General features: G+C 54.5%; 1 protein-coding gene across 3 annotated transcripts in view; it reads right to left on the minus strand.

Moving 5' to 3' along the window:
- CDH22 (cadherin 22) overlaps window positions 1–20103 on the minus strand; it is a 188539-nt gene that overhangs the window by 168113 nt on the left and 323 nt on the right. Inside the window, exon 1 of one of the 3 annotated variants that reach the window (XM_039498234.1) lies at window positions 11699–11718. The exons of 1 other annotated variant lie outside the window; for it this stretch is intronic. The gene's annotated coding sequence lies outside the window, so the exon portion shown is untranslated. Of the gene's footprint in view, window positions 1–4923; window positions 4968–11698; window positions 11719–20103 lie in introns of those variants that run through there. One more of the 3 variants, XM_039498232.1, reaches the window with a different exon arrangement.

Here is a 20103-nt window from a genome sequence, read left to right on the forward strand (position 1 = left end):
CCCAAGCAGTCTTTCTCTGGCCTTGGCTACACTTGCAAATTTGCAGCGCTGCAGCAGGGTGTGAAAACACACCCTCTCCAGCACTGCAGATTGCGACGCTGCAAAGTGCCAGTGTGGTCAAAGCCCCGCGCTGTACGTTATTCCCCACAGGGAGGTGGAGTACGGACAGCACGGGGAGAGCTCTCTCCCAGCGCTGGCGCTTTGACTATACTTAGCGCTTCAAAGCGCTGCCGAAGTGCAAGTGTAGCCAAAGTCTCTGTTTGTAGAGGGAGATGGGCTGGCTGGCTGCAGGGGGCTAGAGACAGGGTACTTGAGTGGAAAGGCAGAGGAGCTGGGGAGCTCCAGCCTGGAAAGCCCCAGGCTGTCGCCTAGCATTGGGCTAACAGGTACTGGGGGTTGCAAAGGGCAGCCCAGGGGTAGGCAAAGGCAGCAGGTCCAAACCCAACCTTGCCAGTGATGAGTGGCTGATACTGCAGTCTGCCCTAGGACGTGGGGCTAGACGATGACTGGCAGTAGCCGTATACTGAGGCAAGGTGGGGATAGTGGGTGGGGGTTCCCTGGGGAAGGGAGACCCTAAGACTGAGGGGTTACTGCCAGGGGCAGCACCCCAAACAACAGGGCACCAGGTTTGGGAGGGACACAGGGGCCAGAGGACAGGTGGATCACCGGCCTGCAGAGGGCGCTCCAGAGCTGGAACGAGCTAATTCCCACCAGCAGGAGGCGCTGCAGGGGTGAGTCCACTCCTCTACACTCCCCCAAGCAGCACGGAGACTGCGATTCTGGCCCAGCTGCTTCTAGGCCAGGGGTCGGCAACCTTTCAGAAGTGGTGTGCCGAGTCTTCATTTATTCACTCTAATTTAAGGTTGTGTGTGCCAGTAATACATTTTAACCTTTTTAGAAGGTCTCTTTCTATAAGTCTAAAATATATAACTAAACTATTGTATGTAAAGTAAATAAGGTTTCAAAATGTTTAAGAAGCTTCATTTAAAATTAAATTAAAATGCAGAGCCCCACAGACCAGTGACCAGGACACGGGCAGTGTGAGTGCCACTGAAAATCAGCTTGCGTGCCGGCTTCAGCACACGTGCCATAGGTTGCCTACCCCTGGTCCAGGCAAACGCCACGGAGATCAACAGAGAGAGAGCACAAAATTCAGAGAGGACTTTTTAATCCTTTCTTTTCTAACTTTTTTTAATTTCTCTGCTGATTTCCTCAAGCTCTTCCCCAGCTGCAGAGTCAGAATCACAGGCAGCTCAATGAACTAGCAGTGCACAGCGGCATCTGTGTGACTAGCTGACCTGGTACAATGGGTCCGTGTGCATTATCCTGCAGTCCAGCACACGGTGTCAGAGCACCACTCACCAAGGTCTCCCTACCAAAGGGTGCAAAACTCATTTGCCAGCAGCTTCTCCCTCCATTCATTCCCCGGCTCTGTTTGCAGACTGTTTAGTGTTCAGTGGGCAGTGGCCCCCTAGGACTTTCTAGCTGAGAAAGTACAGCTGAGCTCTACATGTGCAAGATCAGACTCAACCTTGTACAGCAGGAAATGCCGCTTTCCTCCCTCCCAGACGCTCAATAGTCCAGCAAAATACCAGCTCTTAGCAGAGACCAAAGGTGCAAAACCGCGACTGAAAGGAGAATGTTTCTGAAGGTTGAGAGCTGGTGAACGAAGCAATAGAAGAGATCCTCTATGGGGACATCTTCCCTACAAGGGAAGATGTGATTGTAGCATAGATAGGCCTGTCTGTACTAGCTGTAATCTAGTTAGCACAGGTAAGATAGCAGTGTAGATGTGGCTAGCAGATTTCTGCACAGGCTAGCAACCAAGTGCGTACCAAGGGTACGTTGTCTAGACAGCAATAAAGACCCACGGTAGAAAGTCTCAGTGCCTGGGTCAACTGACTCGGGCTCATGGGACTTTGAGCTGCAGGGCTAAAAACTGAGACGATTCAGGCTCTGAAACCTGATAAAGGGGCAGGGTCTCCGCCCCTGGACTCCAGCCCAAGCCTGAACATCTGCCCTGCAACATGAGCCCCTGTGATGAAGTGGGAATGTTCTTGATGATTTCTCTGAATGCTGTGTGAGTGCCTCAGTTTCCCCTGTGTGTTTCTTAAGTGTCTGGGTGGTGGGATGGGCATGTGTGATTGTTGCAAAGCCTTAGGGGACCAGTGTGATGGTGTCTGCACAGAGAATGGCCGACACCCTGTCTCCTGGCAACTGATGGCCTCCCCACCCTCGCAAGGTGACAACTGAAGGTGTTGGAGAACAAAGAGATCAGGTGGTGTCCTGGCCCGGGAGAGAGACAAGGGCCAGAGGAGGGGCCAGATGGGGTTTCAGTTTGGACCTGACTGGACAAGGAGACTTGCATCTGAAGAAGTGGGTATTCACCCACGAAAGCTCATGCTGCAGAACGTCTGTTAGTCTATAAGGTGCCACAGGATTCTTTGTTGCTTTTACAGATCCAGACTAACACGGCTACCCCTCTGATACTTGGGGAAGGAGAGGAAGGCCTAGACCCTGGGCCTGGCCTCCCTGCCCTCAAGATGGACCTGACTTAGGGGTCCTGTTTCCTGTGCCTGCGGGCTCTGTTTTGGGCTGTGTTCCTGTTGTCTAGTGGGCCTTGTTTTACGGGTGGCTGAGAGTCACATCTGACTGCAGAGTTGGGATGCTGAATGCTCCAAGGTCAGACCCAGGAAGATCGAAGCCGTGTGAGCTTCTTGCCCTGGAGACATGCTCACAGAGAGGAGGTATGCTCCCCCAGAGTCCCGATTGGCTTCATATGGAGTAGTTCCAGAGCATTGCCCCGTGACTCCATGACAGCCCAACAAGCCCAAGTCAGCTGACTGGGCTCTGAGCTTTGCTGTTAGTGGGACTGTTCTTAATGTTTCCTCTGAATACTGTAGGGGTGCCTCAGTTTCCCCTATGCATTTCTTAAATCTCTAGGTGGTGGGATAAGGGGGTGTAATTGTTGCAGAGCAAAGGGCCAGTGTGCATAAATGGCCATCACTCTGTCTCCTGGCAACTAATGGCCAGGGGCCCTTCCCCCCTGCAAGGTGATAGCTAAAGGTGTTGGAGAACAAAGGAATCAGGTGACCTCCGGACCCGGGAAAGGAACAAAGCCCAGAGGAGGAGGGGCTGGAGAGTGAGTCAGTTTGGAGCTGGCTGGGGATGTGGGGTGAGTGCAGACATGGGTGTCTGGCTCACTACCCCCTCCCTCCCCACCCCGAGGATGGACCTGGCTGAGGGGTCCTGTTCTCTGTACCTACAAGCTCTGTTTTAGACCGTGTTCCTGTCATCTAATAAACCTCTGTTTTACTGGCTGGCTAAGAGCCACATCTGACTGCGAAGTGGTGGTGCAGGACCCTCTGGCTTCCCCAGGACCCCGCCTGGGAGGACTTACGGTGGGAAGCGCACGGAGGGGCAGAGGATGCTGAATGCTCCAAGGTCAGACCCAGGAAGGCAGAAGCTGTGTGAACTTCTTGCCCTAGAGACAGTCTGCTCACAGAGAGACTTCACCAGAGTCCTGACTGGCTTTGTAGGGAGCAGTTCCAGAGCATCGCCCGGGGACTCTGTGACAACCGGGCTCTGAGCTTTGCTGTTATAGGGTGGTTGTTTGCTGTGTAGACGCAGCAGGCTTGTACTCGGGTGGCTAGCCTGTGTTACCACATCCACACTACTCGGTACCTGGGCGAGCTAGATTTAACTAGCACAGACAGGCCTATCTCTGCTATACACACACCTTTGTTGCAAAGGGAAGGTGCATCCTAGGTGGCTTTAATTTAAACTCTTGCTACCAGGCCACCAGTGGGATGAGAAAGGGAGACTGGGAGCTCTAGGACCAGCCACTGCACCCTGCGCAAGTGGCAGACCAGTTTGAGAGTCCTTAACCACACAGAAAGATTTGGAGCTTTAGTGCTGACTCTGCCACAGAGGATGCCAGGATAGCCCTAGGACTCAGAGCTGGGCCTAGTGCAGCTCCTGCTGGACAGTGGGTAACAAATCCCTCCACTGCCCTGTCCAGATGCCAGCGAAGCACGCAGCTCCGCTCCCTCCAACCCACAATCTTTGAAGGATCAGAGGATCTGTAGAATGTGGCACCTTATAGACTAACAGACGTTTTGCAGCATGAGCTTTCGTGGGTGAATACCCACTTCTTCAGATGCAAGATCTTTGAAGGGCCTTTGCTGGCGCAGCTGCACAGCGCTGAAACTTCAGGGTTTTGTTTGCAATTCTAAAGTTATCATCAAACAGCTAGAAAGGGACACCGGGAGGGAAGAGCCAATGGAGCAGCCCAGGGATCAAAGGCAAGAATGAGCACGACAGACTGTGATGTAGTGAGAGGGAAGCAAACAAAATGTGTGAGAGAGAACAAAGCCAAGGAGAGTCATGTGTGTATGTTGGTGAGTGGGACTGTGTATCACAGAATCATAGAACTGGAAGGGACCCTGAGAGGTCGTCCAGTCCAGTCCCTGGCACTCAAGGCAGGACTAAGTATTACCTAGACCAGGGGTCTCAAACTCAGTTTACCTTAGGGCCAGTGCCAGTCCTCAAATCCTCCCAGCTGGTCAATAATGTCACTCATGCCGCCCAGAACCTGACCCCCAAAACTCTGCCCCCCCCACCTGCCTAAGGCTCTGGGAGGGAGTTTGGGTGGGGGAGGTCTGGGGTAGGGGATTGGGGTGCAGGCTCTGGGTGGGAGTTTGGGTGGGGGAGGGGGTCGGGGGTGCAGGCTCTGGGATGGCATTTGGGTGCTGGGTGCAGGCAATGGGATGGGGTGGGGCTGCAGGGATGGGGGTGGGGTTTCAGGCTCAAGGAGGGGGGAGGGGTGCAGGCTCCGGGAGGGAGTTTGGGGGCGGGAAGGGGTGTGTGGGAAAGGGGAGGGGGTGCAGGCTTGGGGAGGGGATTAGGGGGTGCAGTGCTTACCTGGGCTCCAAGGCAAGGTGGGGGGCCTCCATGCGCTGCTGCCCCTGGCACTGCCCCTCCAGCTTCCCCTTGGCTGCTGGGGCGGGGGCAGCACACGAAGGCACAGCCCCGCCCCGCCCCGCCCCGCCGCAGGGAGGAGCTGACAGCCATGTTGAACAAGCATGCAGGAAGCCACTTAGCTCCGCTGCACTGCCAGTGGTGGGTGGGGCCCCAGGCCATTTTAAATAGCCCGGGGGACACGTGGCGGGGGGGGGGGGGTGCCTGGGGGTGGCAGGCAGGGCCAAAGGAGAGACCCAGCCCCAAAATTGCTGGAGCCCCGCGGGCCACATTGGGGAGGTTGCTGGGCCACAGATGGCCCGCGGGCTGGGAGTTTGAGACCCCTGATCTAGACCATCCCTGACAGGTGTTTGTTCAGCCTGCTCTTAAAAATCCCCAATGATGGAGATTCCACCACCTCCCTAGGCGATTTATTCCAGTGCTTAGCCACCCTGACAGTTAGGAAGTTTTTCCTAATGTCCAACCTAAACCGCCCTTGCTGCAATTTAAGTCCATTGTTTCTTAGTCCCGTCCTCAGAGGTTAAGAAGAACAATTTTTCTTCCTCCTCCTCCTAACAACCTTTTATGTACATTAAAATTATTATGTCCCCTCTCAGTCTTCTCTTTTCCTGACTAAACAAACCCTGTTTTTTCAATGTTCCCTCATAGGTCATGTTTTCTAGACCTTGAATCATTTTTGTTGCTCTCCTCTGGCCTTTCAGGAAAGATGTGTACAAATTGGAGAAATGTGGTGTCCAGAACTGGACACAATACTCCAGTTGAGGCCTAATCAGTGCGGCGTAGAGTGGAAGAATTACTTCTCGTGTCTTGCTTACAACACTCCTGCTAATACATCCCCGAATGATGTTTGCTTTTTTTGCAACAGCGTTACACTGTTGACTCATATTTAGCTTGTGATCCACTTTGACCCCCAGATCCCTTTCCGCAGTGCTCCTTCCTAAGCAGTCATTTCCCATTTTGTATGTGTGCAACTGATTACTCCACTTAGGAAGGAATACTTTCCATTTGTCCTTATTGGATTTCATCCGATTTACTTCAGACCATTTCTCCAGTTTGGCCAGATCATTCTGAATTTTAATCCTATCCTCCAAAGCACTTGCAGCCCCTCCCAGCTTGGTATCACCTGCAAACGTTATAAGTGTACTCTCTGTGCCATTATCTAAATCATTGATGAAGATACTGAACACAAGCGGACCCAGAACTGATCCCTGCAGGCCCCCACTCATTATGCCTTTCCAGCATGACTGAACCACTGATACCTACTCTCTGGGAACGATTTTCCAACCAGTTATGCACCCACCTTATAGTAGCTCCATCTAGGTTGTATTTCCCTAGTTTGTTTATGACAAGGTCAAGCGAAACAGTACCAAAAGCCTTACTAAAATCAAGCTATACCACATCTACCACTTCCCCCTTATCAACAAGGCTTGTATGTGTGAGTGTGTACACGTGCATGTGAAGAGAGGGCATGCGAGTGTGGTGACTGGCAAATGCACAGTCTCCCCAGTTGTGACACAGCGCTGCCACTCCTAGATCCACCAGGAGGGCGTGCAGCCCTGCACTGCTTAACGCTGGGGGTGGAGGATGGTACCAACATCCCCAATATCTGTTAATACTCCTGAGCTTTATCTACACCAGGGCTTTCTGGCAAAGCTCTCCCCCATTACTAGCTCCAGCACAGGGCTGAAGGGAGGATGGCCAGGCAGGGCTCCTGCTGTGTAAGCCAGCACTCCGAGCACTGTCAGAAACACGGTGGCAGAAAGGTCGGACGCTGCATCTGTTTAGCGACGCTTCTGCCAAAATCACCAGGTAAAGCCAGCACTGGAACACCAGGCTGGGAGCTCAGCACCAGTGAGACCAGGGAGGGTGGGGGACAGCTGCAAACAGTCTCCAGCTGAACCAGAGACTTGTGCACTACACCCTAACCACTCAGGAAGATTTAAAACCTAACCCCACACACCTGCGAAAAGTCACATCCACACTGAACCAGCCCCCCCAAAACCTCCATCCTTCTGAACCACTTTTGGCCCCACTGAATGGCATTACTGCACAGCCCCACGTCATTTACCCACACGAACTCGATGCTGCCCACGCTGTCTGGCTGGTGCGCTCTGTATGCATGCGTGCATCCATCTGCACGTGGAGCTGGAAGGGGGATTCTCAGCTCCAGGCGACATACCCGCCCTAGCGCTCATCCAGCTAGCACGACAAACAGAACACAGCAACGGCACTAGCTCCCCTGAGGGCATGCCCGTCAGAGACCCCAGGTACACGCTTGGGGCGGTTAGCCCCTCCCGCGTTGTCGTGGCTACAGTCTATTTGAAGCACACTGGCTGGATGAGCGCTAGTACTCCCAGCTGCGAGCGTACACTTCCCACACACGCCCCCAGCATCCCACTCGCCCACGTACGCAGACGCGTCTAGCTTTGTTCCATCACACACTTCCTTTGCTTCCCTGCTCTCCCTGTCGCTACATCACTGTCTCCTTTGCTAACTCTTCCCTGGGCTGCTCTCCCCTCCCCAGGTCCCTCTCCGGCTGCTATGGTGATACCCTTAGAACTCAAACAAAACCCCAAGATCTCTGCTCTGTGCAAATGCACCAGCCCAGGCCCTTCAAAGCCCTGCGCACCGGTGGAAGCAGCCACATGTGCACTCTGCTGGAGAGACAGGACTGTCCCCAGAGAGTTGTTTCAGGCACCCGCTAGCCCCCAACACCATCACGAGGCTCAGTCCTCTCCTCCGTATCGTTCAACATCAGCCGACAGTGCTAGAGATGCCTCAACCGCCAGTGTTCTCCAGAGAGCAGCCCCTGGATGAAGAGCAGCTGGCTTCAGCTGAGCCTGGGCAAGCCTGAGGCAGTGCTGCAGAGGGTGTTCTCCTTGATGACATCGCCAGCTGGTCAGCACCTTGGGCTCCTTTAGGATAGCTGTGGTGCTGCTGCCAACTGCGACTGGCCAAAGGGTCATGTGCCCTCCTCCAGAGCCACATCTGTGACCCCCACACGTGACTATTACAAGCCAGGCTACCGAGGGGCGACAGCAGCTACAAAACACAGCAGTGCATCTACTCAGTGTCACAGGTCACTGTGAGCGCAGAGCCACCATGCTCCACTCCCGGCACTGGCTGCCCACTCAGGACAGAGCCTAGTTCAGGGTCTGCGTCCTGATTTTCACAGCTCTCTGTGGGCTCAGCCCTAACTCACCGAGTGACCATCTCTCCAGCCATGACCCCCCATGCCAGCTGTGTTCCACTAGAGCTATGAGACTGTCACCAGGCAGGAGAGGCTTAAATGCAAAGCTCAGCTCTGAGCCACAGCTTCCCTCGTTAAGGTCTGTGCGGATAGACAGCCCCCCCACCCACAAATCCTAGAAATTAAACAAGCCATTTCCCCCATAGGCTGAGAGAGAGAGAGACAGAGACAGTCATTATTATTTCTATTTATAAACACTTGGGAGGCGCCAGATAGCACAGTGATGGGGCCAGACGAGAATGAGGAGAGAGACAGTACAGCCTCAGAGAGTGCACGTGGGAAATGCATGAATTTCCTTGGAGCATGGGGATAGGCGATCAGTTAAACCCTGAGCATGTGGGCAAGACTCACCAGCCAGTACCCAGGAAAGAATTCTCTGTAGTAACTCAGATCCCACCCCATCTAACATCTCATCACAGACCACTGGGCATACTTACCTAGTAATAATCAAAGATCAATTGCCAAATTAATTGCCAAAATTAGGCTATCCCATCATACCATTCCCTCCATAAACTTATCAAGCTTAGTCTTAAAGCCAGATATGTCTTTTTCCCCCACTACTCCCCTTGGAAGGCTGTTCCAGAACTTCACTCCTCTAATGGTTAGAAACCTTTGTCTAATTTCAAGTCTAAACTTCCTAGTGTCCAGTTTATATCCATTTGTTCTTGTGTCCACATCGGTACTAAGCTGAAATAATTCCTCTCCCTCCCTGATATTTATCCCTCTGATATATTTATAAAGAGCAATCACATCTCCCCTCAGCCTTCTTTTGGTTAGGCTAAACAAGCCAAGCTCTTTGAGTCTCCTTTCATAAGACAGGTTTTCCATTCCTCGGATCATCCTAGTAGCCCTTCTCTGTACCTATTCCAGTTTGAATTCATCCTTCTTAAACATCGGAGACCAGAACTGCACACAGTATTCCAGATGAGGTCTCACCAGTGCCTTGTACAACGGTACTAACACCTCCTTATCTTTGCTAGAAATACCTTGCCTGATGCATCCTAAAACCGCATTAGCTTTTTTAACGGCCATATCACATTGGCGGCTCATAGTCATCCTGTGATCAACCAATACTCCGAGGTCCTTCTCCTCCTCTGTTACTTCCAACTGATATGCCCCCAATTTATAACCAAAATTCTTGTTATTAATCCGTAAATGCATGACCTTGCACTTTTCACTATTAAATTTCATCCTATTACTATTACTCCAGTTTACAAGGTCATCCAGATCTTCCTGTATGATATCCCGGTCCTTCTCTGTGTTAGCAATACCTCCCAGCTTTGTGTCATCCGCAAACTTTATTAGCACATTCCTGCTTTTTGTGCCAAGGTCAGTAATAAAAAGGTTAAATAAAATTGGTCCCCAAACTGATCCCTGAGGAACTCCACTAGTAACCTCCTTCCAGCCTGACAGTTCACCTTTCATGCTCTGCACCTTCCTCTGGTGCTGACCGCGCCTACCACACAAACAACACTAACTGCAGCCGGGCCCCCAAACACTGTCCCACGAGGCAGAGTCAAGGCTGGAAGCCTATGCTTCCCAGGACCAGCAGTAGGCAGGTTCCAGGAGTCCTGGAAAATGTGGGTGCAGCAATGGCTGTCGGGCACTGTGCTGGCAGAACCATGAGGGGTGCCCAGCTGTCAGACCAGGGCAGGAGGTGCTGGACAAGGACTGCAGGGAGAATGCTGACCATGTCCACAAGGATATTTACTGGAAAGAGGCAGCAGCAGTGCTGAGGATAATTCCCATTCCCTCTTGCTCAGCACTCTGAGAAGCAGAATCTTGGGATATGAGCTGATGTCTCCTGTCTTGCAGTAACCCTAATGTCGTCAGCTCTAACCAAAGCACACTGGCACAGGGACCCAAACCCTGTTCACCAGTTCTGAATTGAAGGTCCAGGGGTCAGTCTCTGCCAGACACCAGCCCCTCTCCAAAAGAGCCTGTCAATGGCTTATTAGGAGAGAGTTCATAAGTGCTTCTCTGTCACTGCTCTGCTAGTTTGAGCCCATTCAGAGAGCTTGCACGCAGCTTTCTGCGCCTCAGAAATGCTGAGCAATGCCAAGGGGTGGAAATAGCAGCACGGTCTGCCAGCACAGCGGCTAGCTCTCTAGACAGAGCTGCAGTGCCGGACTCCACAACTTCGGCTCCGAACTATGCGCTCCATCCTGCCTCAGCTAATCCTTCTTCTGGGCTTGGGCAAAGCAAGGCCTGCTCCATATGCTCCCACAGAGGCGCTCACACCCCGTGCACACCACGCCCACAGGGAGCGCGCACAGCCACGGGGAGCGCTCACACCCCGAGTCCACCTGCTCCACGGGGAGCGCTCACACCCCTGCACGGCCACGGGGAGCGCTCACACCCCTGCACGGCCACGGGGAGCGCTCACACCCCGTGCACACCTGCTCCACGGAGAGCGCTCACACCCCTGCACGGCCACGGGGAGCGCTCACACCCCTGCACGGCCACGGGGAGCGCTCACACCCCCTGCACACCTGCTCCACGGGGAGTGCTCACACCCCCTGCACAGCCACAGGGAGTGCTCACACCCCCTGCACACCTGCTCCACGGAGAGCGCTCACACCCCTGCACGGCCACGGGGAGCGCTCACACCCCGTGCACACCTGCTCCACGGGGAGCGCTCACACCCCGTGCACGGCCACGGGGAGCGCTCACACCCCGTGCACGGCCACGGGGAGCGCTCACACCCCGTGCACGGCCACGGGGAGCGCTCACACCCCGAGTCCACCTGCTCCACAGGGAGCGCTCACACCCCGTGCACGGCCACAGGGAGCGCTCACACCCCGTGCACACCTGCTCCACGGGGAGCGCTCACACCCCGTGCACACCTGCTCCACGGGGAGCGCTCACACCCCGTGCATGGCCACGGGGAGCGCTCACACCCCGAGTCCACCTGCTCCACGGGGAGCGCTCACACCCCGTGCACGGCCACGGGGAGCGCTCACACCCCGAGTCCACCTGCTCCACAGGGAGCGCTCACACCCCGTGCACGGCCACGGGGAGCGCTCACACCCCGAGTCCACCTGCTCCACAGGGAGCGCTCACACCCCGTGCACGGCCACGGGGAGCGCTCACACCCCGTGCACACCTGCTCCACAGGGAGCGCTCACACCCCGTGCACGGCCACGGGGAGCGCTCACACCCCGTGCATGGCCACGGGGAGCGCTCACACCCCGAGTCCACCTGCTCCACAGGGAGCGCTCACACCCCGTGCACGGCCACGGGGAGCGCTCACACCCCGAGTCCACCTGCTCCACGGGGAGCGCTCACACCCCGTGCACATTACGCACATTCACAGCCCCCAGAAGCCAGGATGCACCAGAGCCAGCCTGAAGGACCAGCTGTGGTGATAAAGCAGGGAAGGGGCACTGGAGTAAGGTGCACACACAGCTTAGTGGGACTGGCACAGCCTTCACCTGGCCTGTTTGAGGGCCAGAGCTCAAGTCTCACCTCTGACTGTCCCTTGAAAATTAATACATTAATTGGCATGTCAGCCTGTGTATGAAACGAGGAAAAGCAGCTCCCTCTGCTGGTGCATGGGATGCAGGGAAAGGGCCCAAGGCCTCCTTGAAAAATCCAAAATTCACAGCTCCTCAGCAAGAGATTGTGGTGAAGAAATGCAAGAACCTGTCCCGTCAGCTGCAGGTGCTGGGTTCCCCCCTGGGGCCACATGGCAAGGCCTGGAGCAAGGGTCCGCTCTGTGCCCATGTGCCTGATGGGTACTCAGTTTCCTGAAGCACCGTTGGCCAAGCAGTAGATGGCTGCTGCTGCTATGCAGGGCACCATGGGGCAGATCTGGGAGCACAAATGCAGCACAGAAGGGTCTTTTATTTTGAATGTCATTGTCACGGAGTCCCCGGGCGATGCTCTGGAACTGCTCCCCACAAAGCCAGTCAGGACTCTGGGGAGCCTCCTCTCCCTTGGAGCAGACTGTCTTTAGGGCAGGAAGCTCCCACGTAGCATTCAGCATGTGCCCCTCCGTGTGCTTCCCACAGCGAGTCCGCCCAGGCGGGGTCCTGGGGGAGCCAGAGGGTCCTGCACCCCCACTTCGCAGTCAGACGTGACTCTCAGCCAGCCAGTAAGACAGAGGTTTATTTAGATGACAGGAACACAGTCCAAAACAGGTCTTGCCAGTACACTCCCGGGATCGTTCCCCTCCCCACAAGCCTGAGGCCTCCCTTCCAGGCTCCTGTCTCCCAGGGCCACCCCTGGCCCGCTGCCTGCCCCCCAGCTGTGGAACCCAGTTTTTGCAGGCTGTGGCTCCCTTGCCCGGGCCATGCCTATCACAGCCCAGGAGAGGAGGGAGGGGAATGAGGGACCAGTGGGATGGAACAAGCTGCTTGCCCCTGAGGGGGGGGGGGTGGCACCGCTCAAGCCCACAGTGAGAGCCCAGGCTGCAGAGCAGGGCTCTGGTGGTTTCTGGCTGATGGAGGTTTATCCCTAGGCGAGAACTACCAGGGCTTTGTCGGTGCCAAGGGTGCACAGGTCCCGCGCTGGGCTCCCTGCGTATCGCCCTGGGATCGTGTTGCAAGCCGAGCCTCAGGGAATCTCCACGGTGGTTCATTTTCTCCTCCAGCTGCTGCTGTTGCCATGCTGGGGTACATGGGTCTGTCTGCATAGGTCTGTCTGTGTACCTCAGTGCACCTGGATCTGCGTGCGTGTCTGTGCCCACGTCTACACGCGCCTCTGCTAAAGTCGGTTTGGTTTCTTGGACGCCTGTTACTGGCTGAGCCGTTTCTATGGTGACCCCCTTCATTTCATGTGATTGGCTGGTTTTCGAAGTGCTGAAGGCATGTGGTCATCAGCAACTTCAGGTGAGTTGAGGCCCCCAGGTTCCCAGTCACCTACCCTCATTAACTTCGCCAGCTGCAGTTAATTAGGGTGAGATTAGCAAAGAGCTCCCGGCACTGACAGTGGAGCCGGCAATGGAGCGAGGCGAAGCTAACCAGAGAAGAGAGCTGGGGGTGGGGGCACCAAATCCCTTTCCTTGAACTCTGTGGATGTGTCTGGGGCTGGAGGGGGCCGTGCAGAAAGAGACCAGGCACAGGCAACAGCAATCACCTGGCTCTGCAGCGACAGAATAACCTCGCGCACAGCTCAACTCGCCAGTAACCCACAGCAATGGCCTCTGGGCCTGGTGATCCCCTGTCCAGCCCGGAACCCACCTCAGGCTCATCCCTGCCAATTATCTCTGTTCTCATGATCAAGCCCCAAGTACTTGTGCTCCGTGGCCCTGGAGACACCCCCAGCCCCGCGAGCAGGAGGCTCTTAGCTCTGCCCAGCAGGTGCAAGCCGGCAGGCACCACCCCAGGCTCCATCCCATCGCCCATGCACACGCTGCTTCCCCAGCAGCAACACTGCTCCCTTCCTGCGCCAGCAGAGACTGAGCCCAGCCCCTGGACTAGGACCCTCACCCGGACCCTTGGCGGAGCTCCAGGGCCTGGAGCCAGACACTCTCCCACCGAGCGCCAGACCTGTCTGTCCACACCAGCTAGACTTTAGAGATACACAATTGACTTCTGGGCTTGGCTGCACAGGAGCTAAAGTGGAGTCTACCCAGAGACTGGGTTCCTATTGGCTAGAAATTCCTGGGAAGGGGACAAAGTAACATGATGTTGCAATGAATGTTGTAGCCTGCACCTGAGCGCAGGCTCCATTTGCAACAGCCCTCCCTCCGGCTGCAACACCAGGCCTGCAGGATGCACTCTACACGATCCAAGAGCAACTCATCCAGCACTTCCGCCTTCAGCCGTTGCTTCATGCACGTGGCCCAGGCCGGCTGTAGTGGGCAGGGGCGGCTCCAGGCCCCAGCACGCCAAGCACGTGCTTGGGGCGGCATGCCGCGGGGGGTGCCCTGCCAGTCACTGGGAGGGCGGCAGGCAGCTCCGGTGGACCTCCCGCAGGCACGCTGGTCCCGCGGCTCTGGTGGACATGCCTGCGGAGGGTCCGCTGGTCCCACAGCTCCGGTGGTCCACCAAAGCCGCGGGACCAGCGGACCCTCCGCAGGCACGCCTGTGGGAGGTCCACCGGAGCCGCCTGCCGCCCTCCCGGCGACCGGCAGAGCGCCCCCCGCGGCATGCCACCCTGCTTGGGGCAGCGAAATGTCTAGAGCCGCCCCTGGTAGTGGGGCTGTGCTACTGGGACATGGCAGCGCCACCCGGTCACGAGCCGATGGCAGGGCAGGGGCAGGAACTCCTGACACAGCAAATCCTGCAGGGGCTGCGGGGCAGTGGTCACCTGTCACCGCCAGGTCTGGCCAGCTAAACTCTGGCAATCGGCATGATCTGAATCAAGTACAGGGAGTCTGGGAATCTGGATCCAGACACTTGGAGTGCAGGCGGCTTCCTTTGTGTGTTTGTCCTTCTTGCAGATGCTCCTATGGCCCCTGTTACTGCAGGATCTGTGCACCTCGCTGTCTTCAATGTATATATCCCCACAGCCCTATGCAGCCAGGTATCCCCATTGTACAGACAGGGCTGGGGCACAGAGGCTAAGGGATGGGGCCAAGGTCTCATAGGCCGTCTGTGGCAGAGGAGGGAAACCCAGGTTCAATTCCCAAGTCCTAGATTAGTGCCCTGACCAATAGATCATCCCCATCACTGACACACCCCCAGGGGTGAGCGAATGGTGCTGGCTCTAATACACCAGGGGGCGGGTCAGAGGGGAGGGGACGGCGCTGGCTCACAGATCATGGGGGGGTGTCAGAGGGGAGGGGACAGCGCTGGCTTACAGATACTGGCGGGGCGGGAGGTCAGAGGTGAGGGGACGGCGCTGGCTCACAGATACGGGGGGGGTCAGAGGTGAGGGGATGGCGCTGGATACAGGTGGGGGAGGGAGGTCAGAGGGGAGGGGATGGCCCTGGCTCACAGGTACTCGGGGGGCTCATGGGTGGGGGGGGGTGCGCTGGCTGATAGATGCAACAAACACACACTGTAAAAACTGACAGTTGAAACTAAAATTCAGCCTGTGTGTAAGTGCTCTCACCCAGGTGAGAGTCATCGCAAGTCTGGTCCCTGCACGCAGGGAATCCCCCCTCACTCTGGCGCCTCTCCCCATCTAGGTACTGCCCATGCCTGGAGCTGCTCCCAGCAACGGGAGCTCTGCAGTAACAGCATGTCCCCCATGCCACACAGCCAGCTCCTGAATGCTGCTCCGCACAACTGCAGAGTCTCACAAGGGCACATGTGAGACCCACCCTGGGGCTCTCCAGTGCCTTCTGAGGAGCAGCGTCTCCAAGACGCAGACCTATGGCTTCAGCAGAGGAGGTGGGAGACCCCTCACTTCCTTCTATGGGGTCCCAGCCAGGCTTGTGGATTGGGGAAGGTCAAAGCTCCCATAGGAAAATTCCTGGTCTTTGCTGCCCATGGTGAAATTCCCCAACCAGAGGGAGAACACTGGGCACATCTCTCCTCTGACAAGGAACAGGTGGAAAAACAAAGCTCAGGAGGTGCTGGAGGCAGCAGAGAGGCTGCCCAACCTGCAGGCTGGGGGCATATTAACCAGGATAAACTCCAGCACTGAACAGGGCCACTCAACAACCAGCTTGCTCCCTGCACCTCAGCACAGCGCGGGGCAGAGACTGCCAGAAAGAACCAGACAAGGAAGGAGACACACAGACAGCCCAGGGAGAGTCTGGAGCAGCCCCTGTAATCCAGACCCCTGCGGAGGAGAAGATAAAACGACTGGAACGTGCTGTCCCTGCACATTTCCCTGGCTCTTTTTACAGGCTTGGCAAATAATAAAAAGTCATGATTAAATGTAACAAAGAATCTAAATCCTGGAGCAAGGGATCCCTGCGGTGACTGCCGATGGGATCAGAGTGTCTTTGGCTTTACATGCCCCAGCCCAGTCCTCGGCAGGAAACTCCAACAAACAAATCCAAAGCCCCAGAAGATATAAAATCCCTGCAGGGCTGAGCAGGCAGCAAGCACCCGCCCTGCATTAATGTTAACAAGCACCTAGCACCCCGCAAACCAACCTCCCCGCATCCAAGCCGAGACCGGCTGATGGACGGCTCCTTGTGGCTGAACCAAGCAGGCAAAACGCAGGCTCCATCTGTGCTGAGGCAGAGCCAGGGCTGATACAGTCACTAACCCCAAACAAAGTACAACTGCACAAGAAAACAAAGGGAAACAAAGCCTTCCTGGGGGCAGCTGCCCTGGGTGAAAAATCAAATGCTGCAGGAGGATCGAGAAAGCAAAGGAAGTCACCGACCCCCATCTCCCTCCCGCCTCCGGCTCCCTGAGGAGACACCTGGGGCCCAGCCTGTGCGGGAAAAGAAGCAGACCAAGTGCTACTGTCTCCCCTCCTGGCTGCACAGCTACGGTGCCTGGCTGAGCTGCCAACGCCAGCTCAGAGCACAGCACAGGACAATGCCATCTAGGACCAAGGACATAAGGGTGGTCCACGCACCCCTCCAACCAACCACTCTTCCCCCACAAGCCACACAACAAACCGACCCCAGAGATGGAGCAGAGATCCACGGAACAGCAAGCCAGTCACACACTGTATATAGATTGTACAATCCACACACCAGTGCAAGGAATCCTACACATACATGTACCCTTGAAAGATTATTCCTTATAAACCGACATAATTAAACTATAATTAAACTTGCACATGCACAGACATTTATGTGGAGACATTATTACATAGACACACAAAATACACTTGCATATATATATATATATACACAGTGAGAACTACACAGGTATAAAACTAACTTATGCTCACACACTCCATACAGTATGTACATGTACAAATATGTAAAGGCCAATACAGGAGAAAAGCAAGTGTGGCCACAACACTCCATCCTTTGACCAGTATCTCTAGACATGTCAAACATGTCAGAATGCAGAAAGTATTATTTGAAAATTCTGTCTTTATAATTTAAAGGGACAATGGCAAGTCAAATTTGACCTAAAACTTAGGTTTTCTTCAGAGAAGCTGGAAAAACACTTAATAGCTCCACGCAAATAAAAATAAAGTCAATGGACATGAAATGATTTTTCAAACAAGCAAAGATTTCCTCTGGCTCCTTTGCAACCCAAATCCTGCAGCTTCGGACTAGTGCCTAAGAAGATGAAAGTGAAATTTATTATAAACTGATTCTAAATAAAGGTAAAACAAACTAGTCCGTTTTCATTGTCCAAGTGGAAATAAATCCCCAAATAACAAAACAACATACCTGGTAAATAGCAAATAGGGCCTGATCCTGAAAATCCTTATTCAGCTGAGTGACGATTTGCAGGATTGGGTCTGTAGATGTTTTAAATACCCAGTTTTAAGAGCCTCAGGTGTTGTTTGAAACAGAGGTAGGGAATTTTGTTTTTATACATTCTCTTTCACCTGAGGAAGGCCTTTTGACATAGTTTCTGTGATATTTGCTAATTTCATGTAAAAGGAAGTTTTAAAATTGGCCTGATTTTACCGATGACTCCACTGCTGGGAGTTTAAAATCCATGTCTTCCACTGCACAGTGTCAGACACCAAAAGCAAAGGACAAGTGCTTGATTTGTATTGCAGGGGCAAAGCTGGTATTTACTGTATATCAAACGGTGATTTTTTTTTAAACACATAGTATGAAATGTTGACAACCCAACGATTCTTGCAAGGAACCCTGTCTGGATCACTCTGTTCTCAATCCCACTGAACGCAACAGAGTGGCACAGCTTGTAAATCAGGGCAGAATTTGGTCTACCTTGGTCAGCTTTCTGTGGACTCTCTGCTTCATGCTATAGTCATCAACTTGAGACCATGTCAGCGTTTCCAGGGATTTGTCACAGAGACAGAAAAACACCGTTGGAGCTGGAACACAGCCAGCAAGGTCTCAGCCCAGAAAGAAACATGCAAGCCTCTCTCGTTCCCTGCTTTTACTGTATATAACTCCAAAGTCAGCCAGTCTGGAGGAACAGCTTATTGGGGAATTTTGAAAACTTGTGCAAAATGGTCATGATCTGTAACTCTGAGAAGGATCTGCTGCACTTGCTAGCTAGAAAAAGGAGGTTTTATGGGAGAAACCTTAGCACAACCTGATGCTGCATCTAAGGTGAGCTTCCTGGAAAATAGAGTCCACAATCTATTAAACCAGAGTCTGCAGGTTTCAAACACACTGTAAATATCAGGCTCTCATGAGCGATTGAAACTGGTCCTGAGGAAATAGTTTGCATTTGAAATTTCCCCAGGAGAACAGAAATGAGAGCTCAGGCTGTACCTGCGAGGCATGCAGACAGCCGAGTGCAGGGCCACCCAGAGGATTGAGGGGGCCTGGGGCAAAGTAATTTCGGAGGCCCCTTCCATAAAAAAAAGTTTCAATATTATAGAATACTATATTCTCATGGGGGGCCCTGCCCCACTTGCCCCCCCGCAGGCGGCCCTGGCCGAGTGTTGCTGCTCTCCTTCCCCAGGCCATCCAAGTACCCTCAGGGCAGGAGGGAGAGGCTCACTTCACCCCGAACAGTCTCATACTCTGTCCTGACTCTCACACTGCACTGCCTTGTGGTTCACTGATTTGAACTTCACACCAGCGCTTAGCTCATGCTTGCTGCTATTCACATCATTGGTTCTGTAACAGGCTTTGTTAATTTAAAAAAACACATTAAAAAGGAGGAAAAAAACGAACTTTAAGGAACATTCAGAAGGACACAAGTGAACAAGAGGCAGCATTGGGCTGCACTCCAACCCCTTGTGGTACCGGGGTACTGCCTGGGTCTCACAAGGTTAGGGCTCCAGGCGGAGGCATGCTAAGTTGTAGGCACTCAGTGCTTACAGCCTTGGGGCCCAAATGAACGGCATTAGCTGGACGCAAAGGACAAGCAAAACCTTTCCCAGGTGTTTGCTGCTTACAGCACATGCTCCCAGACTGTCTTTGCAGAGATGCCTATTGGGCATTTGGGAGCCACATTTTAAAGGAGGAGAGTGCCTGTTTTAGTACAGTTATTTTTAGTTTATTAGAAAACGTGGCTCCATTGAGAAAGCCAGAATCCTGACTCTGCCGAAAGGAAACAGGGGACACCCTGGTGCATATGGGGTGGCAGTGCTATACAGCAGCCTGCCGTTAGCAGGGGCTCCTTGAGAAAGGGCAAATGGACCAATCTCCTGGTGCTGCTGGCAGGGGCTGACCTGATCCTGGTCAGGTGAATAAATAGGTCATTTAACTCTCCACGCGTAGACAGGAGCGAAGAACAAACATGACTAAAGGAATCTCAGATGGTTTCTTTTAAAGGTAACATTGGTGTAGGGGTGAACTGCAGCCATCCGAGTGCCCAGATACTGCAGCGATGGGTGACAGAGAGATGCTTGTGACAATCTCCATTGTACATGCCAATACCTGGAGAGGGGGCACTGCCCAGCCACAGGCCAGAGAACAGCTCATCTGCTTTACATTCACTTCGGCTTCCTGAAGTCACTGCCAGGGCTCCGGCTCCAGCTGCAGCTGGACTCATTCCCTGACCCCACAGCCTAGGAAGGTGGCAGGGGTCACTGGGCGCAGGGCTTTCCAATATCATCCAGTCCGGATCCCAAGGCGCGCAGAGCGACAGCCCTTGGCCAAACCGTGCCACCGTGCTCCAGCCATGCCCCGGCTGGGGTGGCCGTGGCCCTGCCGCAGCTGTAACCATGGCAGTGACTCGAGGGGGGTGATGTGAAGCAGTGAGCGCCCCTCTGACCCACCAGCCCGGCCCCACAGCCCGTCAAACAGCGCTCAGGTGAGTCACCTGGAAAAGGGTCATTAAACCTGATTCAGCCCAAGATTCACTGCCAGGGCCCCAGGCCCCCAAACCTCCCGGCTCACCGCCCCCACCCCAGGACCCGAGCCCTGGCCCGCAGCCCCCGCTCTGCCCGGGCATGGGGCGACC

Source organism: Mauremys reevesii, linkage group 13 (genome assembly GCF_016161935.1).
Source record: "Mauremys reevesii isolate NIE-2019 linkage group 13, ASM1616193v1, whole genome shotgun sequence".
In the NCBI taxonomy this organism is placed as follows: domain Eukaryota; kingdom Metazoa; phylum Chordata; order Testudines; family Geoemydidae; genus Mauremys; species Mauremys reevesii.